The 10,281-nt window shown below is 47.2% G+C and overlaps 1 pseudogene; it reads right to left on the reverse strand.

The window, feature by feature from the left end:
- Positions 1 to 5,545: 5,545 nt before the first annotated feature.
- On the reverse strand, positions 5,546 to 6,832 carry LOC700244 (keratin, type I cytoskeletal 18 pseudogene; annotated as a pseudogene).
- Between the last annotated feature and the right edge of the window lie 3,449 nt (positions 6,833 to 10,281).

Consider the following 10,281-nt stretch of genomic DNA (forward strand, 5'->3'; position numbering starts at 1 on the left):
TGCCTGCATGTTGCCCTCAAAACTCAAAGCCCAAGGGGCAATGTCCAATTGATTTGGTGGAGGTCCTACACCTTCACTCTGCCTGGGTAAGGAGAGGTGGTACCTGAGCCCTGACTCTTTTTAAGATTCACATGGAATTCTTACCAAAAAAAAAAAAAAAAAAAAAAAAGAAAGAAAATAAAATGGGGCTTGAATGGCTGGCAAACACATGACAAATGTCCATTTCAAGAGGTGAGCAGAGTAACAATCTATAGGGACCCTAAACTCAGATTCAGGGCTGACTGAGCATGTGTCCCTACTAAAAACATCCCATTCAGTTTCAGAAAGTACTCCTTTGGACAAACCATGTGAGATTCAACTGTAAGCTACCAAAATGTGAGAAACTTAGATTTTATTCTTTAGGTGGTTGGGAGCTGTGAAGGATTTAAGCAGTAGGGAAGAAACATGTGACCAGACCTGCACTGAGAAAGATCCCTGTGACTGCTGAGAGGAGCAGGGAAGAAACTGGAGTCCCAAGAAACTAAGAGACAGATGCTGGTTCAATCAACCTAGACAATGGCTAAGGGCCTCGGAAGGAGGAGGGTGGAATTGAGAAATTTAGAAAGAAAAGGGTAGCAGGATTTGGTGACTGAAGTGGCTGAGTAGAAGGCAAGAAATCACCAAACTCCTGGCTTTGGAGACCAAACGTTCCTCTAACACCTCCTCCCAAGTGCTTCGTTTTTGTTAGCATGGAAAGGATATTGTAAAGGCCAAATTACACAACCCAAGAGGAAATCCAAAGTCAGACAGAGAGAATAATAGAAAGGACTATGGGGTTGGCAGTATGATTCATTATTATTCTTTAAGGTAAGGAGAAAAAAAATAATTGATCCTGGATGAAGAAATTGGGCTTGGCTGAGCCCAGGGCTGTGGGAGGTAAGTCCTGCTCCAGAACTCCTTGGGGGCATGTGGTTGAGGGGCCAGCAGGAAGGAGGGGGGATGGTGGCTGCAAAGGTTTAAAAAGACATTTTGTCCCAGACTGGTGATGGGAAAAATCTACAGGACTGGGTTTCAGTGGTTGGTAGCGAGGACGCCATTGGCAACCCTCAGTGCCTTTCCTGCTGATGAGTGCCTCATTGCCAACTTACCCAGTTTAAAATAAATCTTCAAGCTAGCCTGGAGGTAACTCCGCCTGAGCTTTGTCTTTTGCAGATGAGGAAGTGCAGGCTGAAAGATCAAGCCACTTAAGAAGGTCACACAGACAGGAAGTGTGGAGTTCAAGCTCAACCTAGGCTCAAGATTCCTGATTCCAGTCCAGTTCCCCCAAGCCATCCTGCTCTTTGGGGTTTGGGGTGTATGCCAAGTAGAATCTCTCACTGATTTGGCCCCTAGCACTATGCTTGATAAATATTTGAATAAGGGAGTTAATTTTCCATTGGTTTGGTATCAGTTGATCCATCAAGGGACCAGGATTAATTAAATTTCTCCTATGGGAAGTTAAAGCAGAGGAGAGGAAAATTAATGAGCCCTAGATAGGTCCCAGAGACTTCTCTGAGAGTATCAAGGGGGCACTGGTTATGCCAGGAAGGGAGATGAGTGGACCAGGAAACCAGGACAAGAAATGCATGTGAGTGGGTCTTCCTGTTAATTTTTCATGGTTTCCTAAGAGTGATCAGGCAGGAAATCCAAAAATTTTGATCGTGGTCTTTAAAGGATTTCTAGCCTCTCCATGGATATAGGATCATTGAGGACGTGGAGTTGGGAGACTAAAATAATGCAATTTCTGACATAGTTCAATGGCCTAGGTCAGAAGCCAGCAAACTTTTTCTGTAAATGTCCAGATAGTAAACATTTTAGGCTTTGTAGACCAAGAGGCAAAATCTAGGATATTATGAAGATGCAAGAGAGAAAAGAAAAGACCACAAAATTTTTATTGATGAAAATAAAAAATAATAACAACTGAGTCAATTTTCTTGAAATACAGGTTTGCTAATGAGAAGATGGAATTATTTGGGGGGGAATAATATTTCATTAATTGGATTTCAAAATTAGTATTTTGTCACATCACAGTCAATTGTAAACGTTTATCTGTTAGTGCTGATCTGCAATGGATTTACCATATTTTGTGTCTGAAAATATCTTTCACACTGACAGCTGATCGGTGTGGCATCATTGTGATTTTCTGTGCACCAAGAAGCAGTGCTAAGCGATGAGACCTACTCATACATTTATGTATGTATCATTTACATACATAAACCATATGTAAATGAATGAGCCTTGCTTATTCCAGTAGAATTTTATTTATGGACCTGAAACTTGACTTTCACATAATTTTCACATGTCAAAAATGTTCTTTTTTTTTCTCAGTCATTTAAAAATGTGAAAACCATTCTTAGCCCATGGGCCATCCAAAAACAAGCAGTAAACTAGATTTGTCCTGTGGGTTTAGTGTGTCTTAGTGAGTCAAGTTAAACCATAATCAGGATTGTCAAAGGAAATCTGATGTTGTATGGTTATTCCTAATATCTGCCTGGCAAGGAAGAAGTACCTAGAAGGAAGGCCAAAGAGTTTAGATGGGACTAGAAATAGGGCGTTACTTGAGTTTCACCTTTGGAAGACTTCAGTCTGAGTCCTAGAATGAGGGTTCTCCAACCTTCCCCTGATTGGGGTTTGTAGGACTTGACCCATGCCCTCTTGGCCCAAGACTCTTTATATTCTGTAAGCCCTATCATGGATTCCATTTCTGTCTGTGTGGCCATTCTGGGTCTTGATACAAGCACAGAGGTTTCCAAAGGACAGGGCAGAGCTGCCTGCAAAGAACAACCTCCCAGACTGCTGAGACCAAAGCGGTGGGTAGGCCTGGGGGTGCAGAGTGTCACTTTCAGAGCTACAGCTTCAAAGTGGCCCTTATCTCCAGACACACAGGTGAAGTGTGCCACCTGTTTATGAGTAAACTAATGGCCTAATCTCAGCTGGAGGCAAGGTAATGGGGCAAGGCAGGGTTGGAGAACACTCAGGTCATGCTGCCCAAGGTTTAACCCTCTCTAGGCTCCAGCAAGTGAATGTATAAACATGGCTCCAACTGAAGGGCCAGCCCTAACCAAACCACAGTTTTCAGCTAATTCCTATAGGATGGGGGAGAAGCCTGCTCCAAACCAGGACAACTCCACCTCTTCATTGTGTATCCAATGGAAAGTTGGGTTGGCAGCTTTTAATAACTTAGAAATGGCTGGGGGAAAAATGTTCTGAATCATTTACTCATTCAGCAAATAACCTTGGAATACGTACTCTACGCTGGTCACTGATGCAGATATAGACTTGGACAAAAGCCACGTCATCTGGCTTTGTTCAAGCTGAACAGTCCCTTGACCCAGTCACTGATGGAGATACAGACGTGGGCAAAAACCACGTCATCTGGCTGTATTCAAGCTGAACAGTCCCTTGACAGTCTCCATGACAGGGCAGAGGGCATATTATTGTACCCATTTTACAGAGGAAAGAGCTGTCACACACAGTGTCACACAGGAAGGTAGACGATAGTGTCAATGTCCCGCATCTTAGTATAAAGTTGTCTTCTAAAAACTCTCCATTATTTATTAACTTATTGACTCACTTATTCATGATTTCTGCACAGTGTTACTTATCCTGCATGAGACTCTCACACCAGTGCTTGGGGTGTAAGAACACAGGATTGCGTTCCCTTTTCTCAAAGAGTCTGTGGTCTTAGGGGATTCACTGGGGTCCACTTTCCTAACCAAGACAGCAAAGGAGCACTAGGAGAGGAGTGTTCTGTGCAGATACTCAGTCATGTGATAGCTAAGAGATGGATCTTCCATTTAATACTTTGCCTTAGGCAAGTCACTCTCCTCTGTTTCCTCACCTGTTAAGTGGGTATAACAATAGTACCGACTTCACTGGGCTGTTGCGAGGACTGAATGAGATGACACGGAAGGTGTCTGGCACACAGTCAGTGCTCAATAAACAGTGATTACTAAAGAAAACCCATGAGGAAAGGCTAAAGGGTCGGGAATTCAATGACACAGCTAATTTTGCTTGCTTTATTTTGTTCATCTCAAAGATTTGCTTTTAAATTGAACATTTTGCACAGTTATTAAATGTATGAACTGGCCTTGTTTATACCTATGATCTAGTTGAATCCTCAAAGCAACTTCTTGGAATAGGCATTGTTAATTTCTTCCCATTTTGCAGATGAGAAAACTAAGGATCAGTGATGAGAAGTTCTCCAAAATCACACAGCAAGAAAGGATGTGAGTCAGCGTCCTGGGCTGCTTGTCTCCACCCTGGTCTCCCTTTTGTTACATGATGGATGGGATTTGGTTGATATTTGGCTGTAGATTGGGCAGGAAAACCAAGGTTCAAATGGGGCAGTGAATGGCTCAAATGTGATGGGGAAGCCCTGATGGGAAGGGTTGTTAAACCTTGGAATGGGCGACTCCAACAGAAGCAGAACCCCTTGTCAGGATGACTTCCCCGCCATCTTCCTGGATGACTCACAACTCACAGTGGTCCTACCTATAGGCAGCAGGCCAGGGGATGAAAAAGATGACCAGCCACTGTCTTTACTTTCCCCAAGTTCCCCAAATGTTTTCCCCTTTCATTATTATTCAGTCAATGATGACAAAGCTACTAGTGTTGCCACTGCTCCCCACACCGCTGCTCCCACTCCCACAAAGGAACTCTATCTATCCTGCTCCATCTATGCACCATTTAATGCTGAATCACTCGGTGATGGAGTGATCTGGTGTCTGTTTACACAGAGGAAGCCCCAGCCAGAAGACCTGGTAGATCCAAGTCAAAGGCATCCGATCCCCAGCACACGCCCTGCCATGTGGCCTCCCTTGCCCACGCAGGCATAGAATCTACCAGGGCTCTGCTTCCCACCAAGCTGAGAGGCCACTGGATTAGTTTCCTACATCTGCCTTAACAAATTGCCACAAACTGGGTGGCTTGAAACACAGAAGTTTATTCTGTCATAGTTCTGAAGGCCAGATGTCTAAAACCAAGGTGTCAACAGAGCCAAGCTCCCTCCGAAGGCTCCGGGGGAGTTGTTCCTGGCCTCTTCCAGCTTCTGGTGGCTCATGGAATTCTGGCTCGTGGCTGATAACTCCCATCTCTGTCTCTGTCATCACATGGCCTTCTCCCCTTCTCTGTGTCCATGTCTTCTCCTCTTCCGTTTCCTAAAAGGACGTTTGTCATTGATTTTAGGGCCCACCTAGGTAACCCAGATAAGCGCATCCCAAGATCTTTAACTTAGTTACATCTGCAAATGCGAGTTTTCACATCTTCCAATTCTTAAACTCAAATAAGGTCCCATTCACAGGCTTCAAGGGTTAGAGCATGGACATATGTCTTGGGGGTCACCTCCAGCCCACTACAGCCACAGAATCTTTCTCAGCGTAGTGCTCAAATTAGTTGATGCACACACAAAAAAAGATGTTGGCCCATGAAATGCAGGCCTTTCATTTATTTATTTATTTATTTATTTTTGCTCTCTGAAATTTTTATTGGCCTCCTGCTCCCCAAAGTGGACCCTGCTTCTCCTGGGTTAATGTCTCAGAACTTCAGAGTCACTGGTCTCAGACACCACTTTGCCGTCCACTGTCTGGTGGGTGGGGGTCTTTTCGGTGGTTTAGTTGGAGTTGCTGCTGTCCAGGGCATCATCAAGACTGAATTCCTCACCATCTTCCAGCAGGCGGCGGTAGGTGGCCATCTTAGCCTCCAGTTTGACCTTGATGTTCAGCAGGGCCTGGTACTCCTGGGCCTGAAGTTGCCCCTCTGCCCGGGTCTATGCCAGCTCTGACTCCAGGTGCAGCAGGATCCCACTGAGCTTCTCCATCTGCACGGTGTAGCGGGCCTCCACCTCCCTCAGGTTGTTCTCCAAGCTGGCCTTCAGATCTCTCATAGAGTCCAGGTCGATCTCCAAAGACTGGAGTGTATGTCTCTGCTCTGTTGAGTGTCACCTCAGCAGCTTCAATCTCGGCGGACTGCGTGGTGACCACGGTGGTGCTCTCTTCAATCTGCTGAGACCAGTACTTGTCCAGCTCCTCTCGGTTCTTCTGAGCCAGCTCCTTGTACTGGACCCAGTGTCTGCCATGATCTTGGCAAGGTTCTGAGATTTGGGGACATCCACCTCCGCGGTCAACCCAGAGCTAGCAATCTGGGCTTGCAGTCCTTTTACTTCCTCTTTGTGGTTCTTCTTCATGAAGAGCAGCTCCTCCTTGAGAGCCTCGATCTCTGTCTCCAGCTGCAGCCCAGTGACATTGGTGTCATCAGCGACCTAGTGGAGCCCACGGATGTCGCTCTCCACAGATTGGCACATGACCAGCCCTGTCTCATACTTGACTCTAAAGTTATCAGCAGCAAGACAGGCATTGTCGATCTGCAGAATGATGCAGGCATTGTGCACAGCATTTGCGAAGATCTGAGCCCTCGGGTCCTCAATGTCTTGAAGTAATGGCCCCAGTAATGGGACCTGGGGTCCCTTCTTCTCCAGATGCTCCCCGATTTTGTTCTCCAGCTTCCGGTTCTCGGTCTTCCGGCTCCTCACTCTGTCCAGGTAGGAGGCCAGGCGGTCGTTCAGGCTTTGCATAGTCTCCTTCTTACTGTGGATGCCTCCCATTCTCACCAGACCCCTGGCCATCCCCGCAACCAGGTCCCCAGACCTCAAGCCGCCCTGGAAGTTGGTGGACATAGAGATCCGGGAGCCTGAGCCCCCAGCACCTGCATAGATGCTGGCTGCGCTGCTCACCGGCCGGGCACGGTAGCTGGGAGTCTGGATGGAGCCCAGGGACTGGTAGTTGGTAGAGAAGGTGGAGAGAGTGTTGAAGCTCATGCAGTCTGGGAAGGAGAGCAAGAGGACAGGATTCAGGCTTTGCCGACCAAGCCTTTTATAATCTCGAGACTAGATCAACCCTAGTGATTTCATCAACTATAAACTTCTATGGAGTGCCAGTTATGGAAAGCCCTCAGTATCTCAACTGTGCAAGGGACCATTTACTGAAAACTAAAAGAGAGAATGTATCAGAAAGGGCCTAACATGGTGTCTGGCACATGGTGGCATTCAGTTAGTATTCTGAATACTGACTCTTCTAGACACCTTGCTGGGTCCCATAAGACATAGTCCCTGCCCTAAAGAAGAAGCTAGCAGCACCACTGGTAAGAACATAACCTCAGGAGATCCTAAAGGGAAGCAGCCCGAGGGAAGTTTCTTTTGTAGAGAGAACATTCCTCCCACTCGAAATCACATATTTAACATCTGTCTTCCCCAATTCTTTCGTTTTTTTTCAACAAGTATGTTTTAGCTTGATCAGTTATGTGCCAAGCTCAAGAAATGAAATATTAAGCTAATGTCCCATGGGACATGGCCTACTGAAGGAGACAGGATTGTAAGGATACTCAACCAAAATCAAGATATAACTACAACTCTAATGGGAAGGAGGAGCACTACCAGAGAGAAACAAGGCTCTACTGTCCATCAGAGGTCAGGAAGCCCCTTTGAGGAAGAAACATTTAAGCTGAAAGATGATAGGATTTGACCAAGCAGTGAGCTAGAAGAAGATAAACTGAGACCTCAGTGGGGTAGAAACTATGTCTGTGTTCACTTCTGTCCCCCCAAAAACTAACCTAGTACCTAGCACATAAAAGAAGCTCAATAAATAGGTGTTAGATTGCATTTAATTGAAGTGTGGTTATCTAACCCCCATTTTACAGGTGGGAACAGCAAGGCAGAGCACCTAAGCTTGCATTTGACAGGCTTGGATTTCTGTGGACGAGGAGAGCCTAGCAACCAGGTTGCTGTGGCTGTCCACACCATCCTTCCTGCCTCCCTCAGGCCCCTCCCTACTTGCCTCAGGCTCCCTGAAGGACGTATGTGCCAAACCAGGAGGAAAGAGGGGAGGAATGGGGGCAGTTGAGGAGGGAGGCCTCATTTCAACCTGGTACAAGGTGAACTACTTATGGCAAGAACCAGATGAGCAGGGAGCCTGGATGCTCAAAAGTCATGGAGGAAAAATACCCAATTCCCAGCCAGAGCGCCGAAGAATTGTTCTACTGGGACAGCTCTGCCCTGTCATACACTGGACTCCAGGGCTGCCCTGACAGGAGTGAACAGACCCTTTTCCCATGTTGTCTTCTCCCTGCCAGCCTCATTCTGGATGATTCTCACACATTGTCCACGCTCAGCTCAGCTGCCATGTCCAGCAAGACGCCACATGCTCCTCTCCCTGTTGGGTTAGGTGTCCCTGCCCTGCTCCTCTCATAGCCTGAAGTTGCTGCCCTTGAGATGTGCTGTGTGGTCATTTTCCGATGGTGAATTCATTCCAAGCAGTGATCATAGCCTGTACTCTCTTGTGTGAACCCAGCACCAGCCCCTGAGCCTGGGTACATAGGCACCCCATGAAAATTCAATGAATGGGCAAGTGAAGAAAAAAATATAAGTGAATGACACTATCAATCAATCACAACTTTTTTTTGTAAACAATTGCATGTAAATGTCAGAACCACCAGTCAGCCCCAGGCCTGCTTTGTACCAAAGATTGTCAGCACCCCTGTCCTACAAGGGTATGTGGTCTGCCAGAGGGTCTACAGGGTGAGGGTGAAGAGAGATATACATGACACTGGAACAGCCTCCAGATGAGAATTTATTCTTTTGCCATCGTTGAGTCGCTGCTACTACATGCAAGGTGCTGCGCTAATGCAGTGGACTCAGGTATAAGACATGGCCTCTGCCTTCAAGGAGTTTGCAGTTTAATCAGGTCAGAGAAGACATATTGATGAGTGCTGGCCAGAGTGGTTGCAGGGCACAGAAAGGAGGTGGGATGGGGGGCACAGAAGGAGTAGGTAAGCCCAGACCAAGGTTGGCTTTGGATAGAAATTGTCCCACAGTTCAGAAGCATGACCAGCTCTAGAAGCCAGGGACTGTGGGTGTACATCATAGCATATAGGAGATGTCTCCCTGCCCCAAGGCTGCAGCATCAAATTCTGCCTAAATCTCTCTCTCTCTCTCTCATACACACACACACACACACACACACACACACACACACACACACACACACACAATGGTATCCTGGTGGATGCTTCAGCCTCAGCTTTCCCCAATTCCCTCGGACTCCTCTTCCCTCCCCCTCCTGGCACCTTATTCTTCAGTCAGGCTGAGCCACCAGGAGATAGTTGAGGACAAGAGCCCAAGGAAGGACTCTCAGAAGCAGATCTTTCTTTCCATACCCCTACAGTCCCTCTAACCCACTGCCCTGCAGGTCTTTCAGAGCTTCCCAGGCCACAACTGCAAAGAAAGTCTGGTCCTGCACCCTCTGCATTCGGGCTGAGGTCTCATGGCGCATGAGTGTCCAGAGCTCACCAAACCCTCCTCGTGGACAGAGTTGGTGCCAGGCTTGGCAGAGCTCCTTGGCTTGGCTTCCTTGGCTCCTGTAGGTGGAAGGCCCCTGAGCAATTGTGGTTCCTTCTGGGTATCTCAGCCAACCCGGAACTTCAGCCACAGCACCAGCACCCACAGGTAGCAATTGTGAAAAAGTAAGGCCCTGTGATGTCACATCTTAAGAATAATGCTGAGCAATTACCCACACAAACTCAGGCTGGGACTGGAGTAAACCTGCACTGCAGCACTGTGTGCCAAGAAGCATGGTGGCTGCTGACCACTAGAAGACCCCCATCCCGCTGGGAGGTGTAGCCTCCCACCATGGCCTAGGGGCTGCAGGCTTCCCCAGAGAATACTGAATGTGGCGCCCGAGCTCATCTGCAGCTGGGGGGTGTTTGGGCAGCATCCTGCTAGGGCCCACGGGGTTGGCTATGAAAGTTCCTGCAGCATGAAACATGCCTTCCAAGAGAAGTCTTTCCCATTGGAATCTCCTGGGCACAAGGATGCTTGCCCATGGTATTCACAGAAGACTGGCAGTATAATGCAGTGTTAGGTGCCCAGGCTCGAGAGAAGACCAGGCTCAAAGTCTAGCTTTTTCTCTTAACTAGGTAACCTTGCATCTGTCTTTTACATTTGTGCACCTCACTGTGCTGATCTGTAAAAGAAGGACAATGGCAACCCCGCAGTGGTGCCCCTGTGAGTTCCCTCCCTGTCCCCCTTGCAAACCAGGTATTGCCATTAAGATAACACGACATTAAATCAGCCTGAGATGAGTTTTGAAACGGCAATTCTACTGGTTCTTATTGCAGATCAAAGGTGAGAGCAATGAGTCACAAGAATGTATCTCTTGAAAGATAATGCATGCTCACCATAGTCCAGACAGTGTCCTTGGTATATTACAGAAT

The sequence above is a fragment of the Macaca mulatta genome, chromosome 6 (assembly GCF_049350105.2).
Source record: "Macaca mulatta isolate MMU2019108-1 chromosome 6, T2T-MMU8v2.0, whole genome shotgun sequence".
In the NCBI taxonomy this organism is placed as follows: domain Eukaryota; kingdom Metazoa; phylum Chordata; class Mammalia; order Primates; family Cercopithecidae; genus Macaca; species Macaca mulatta.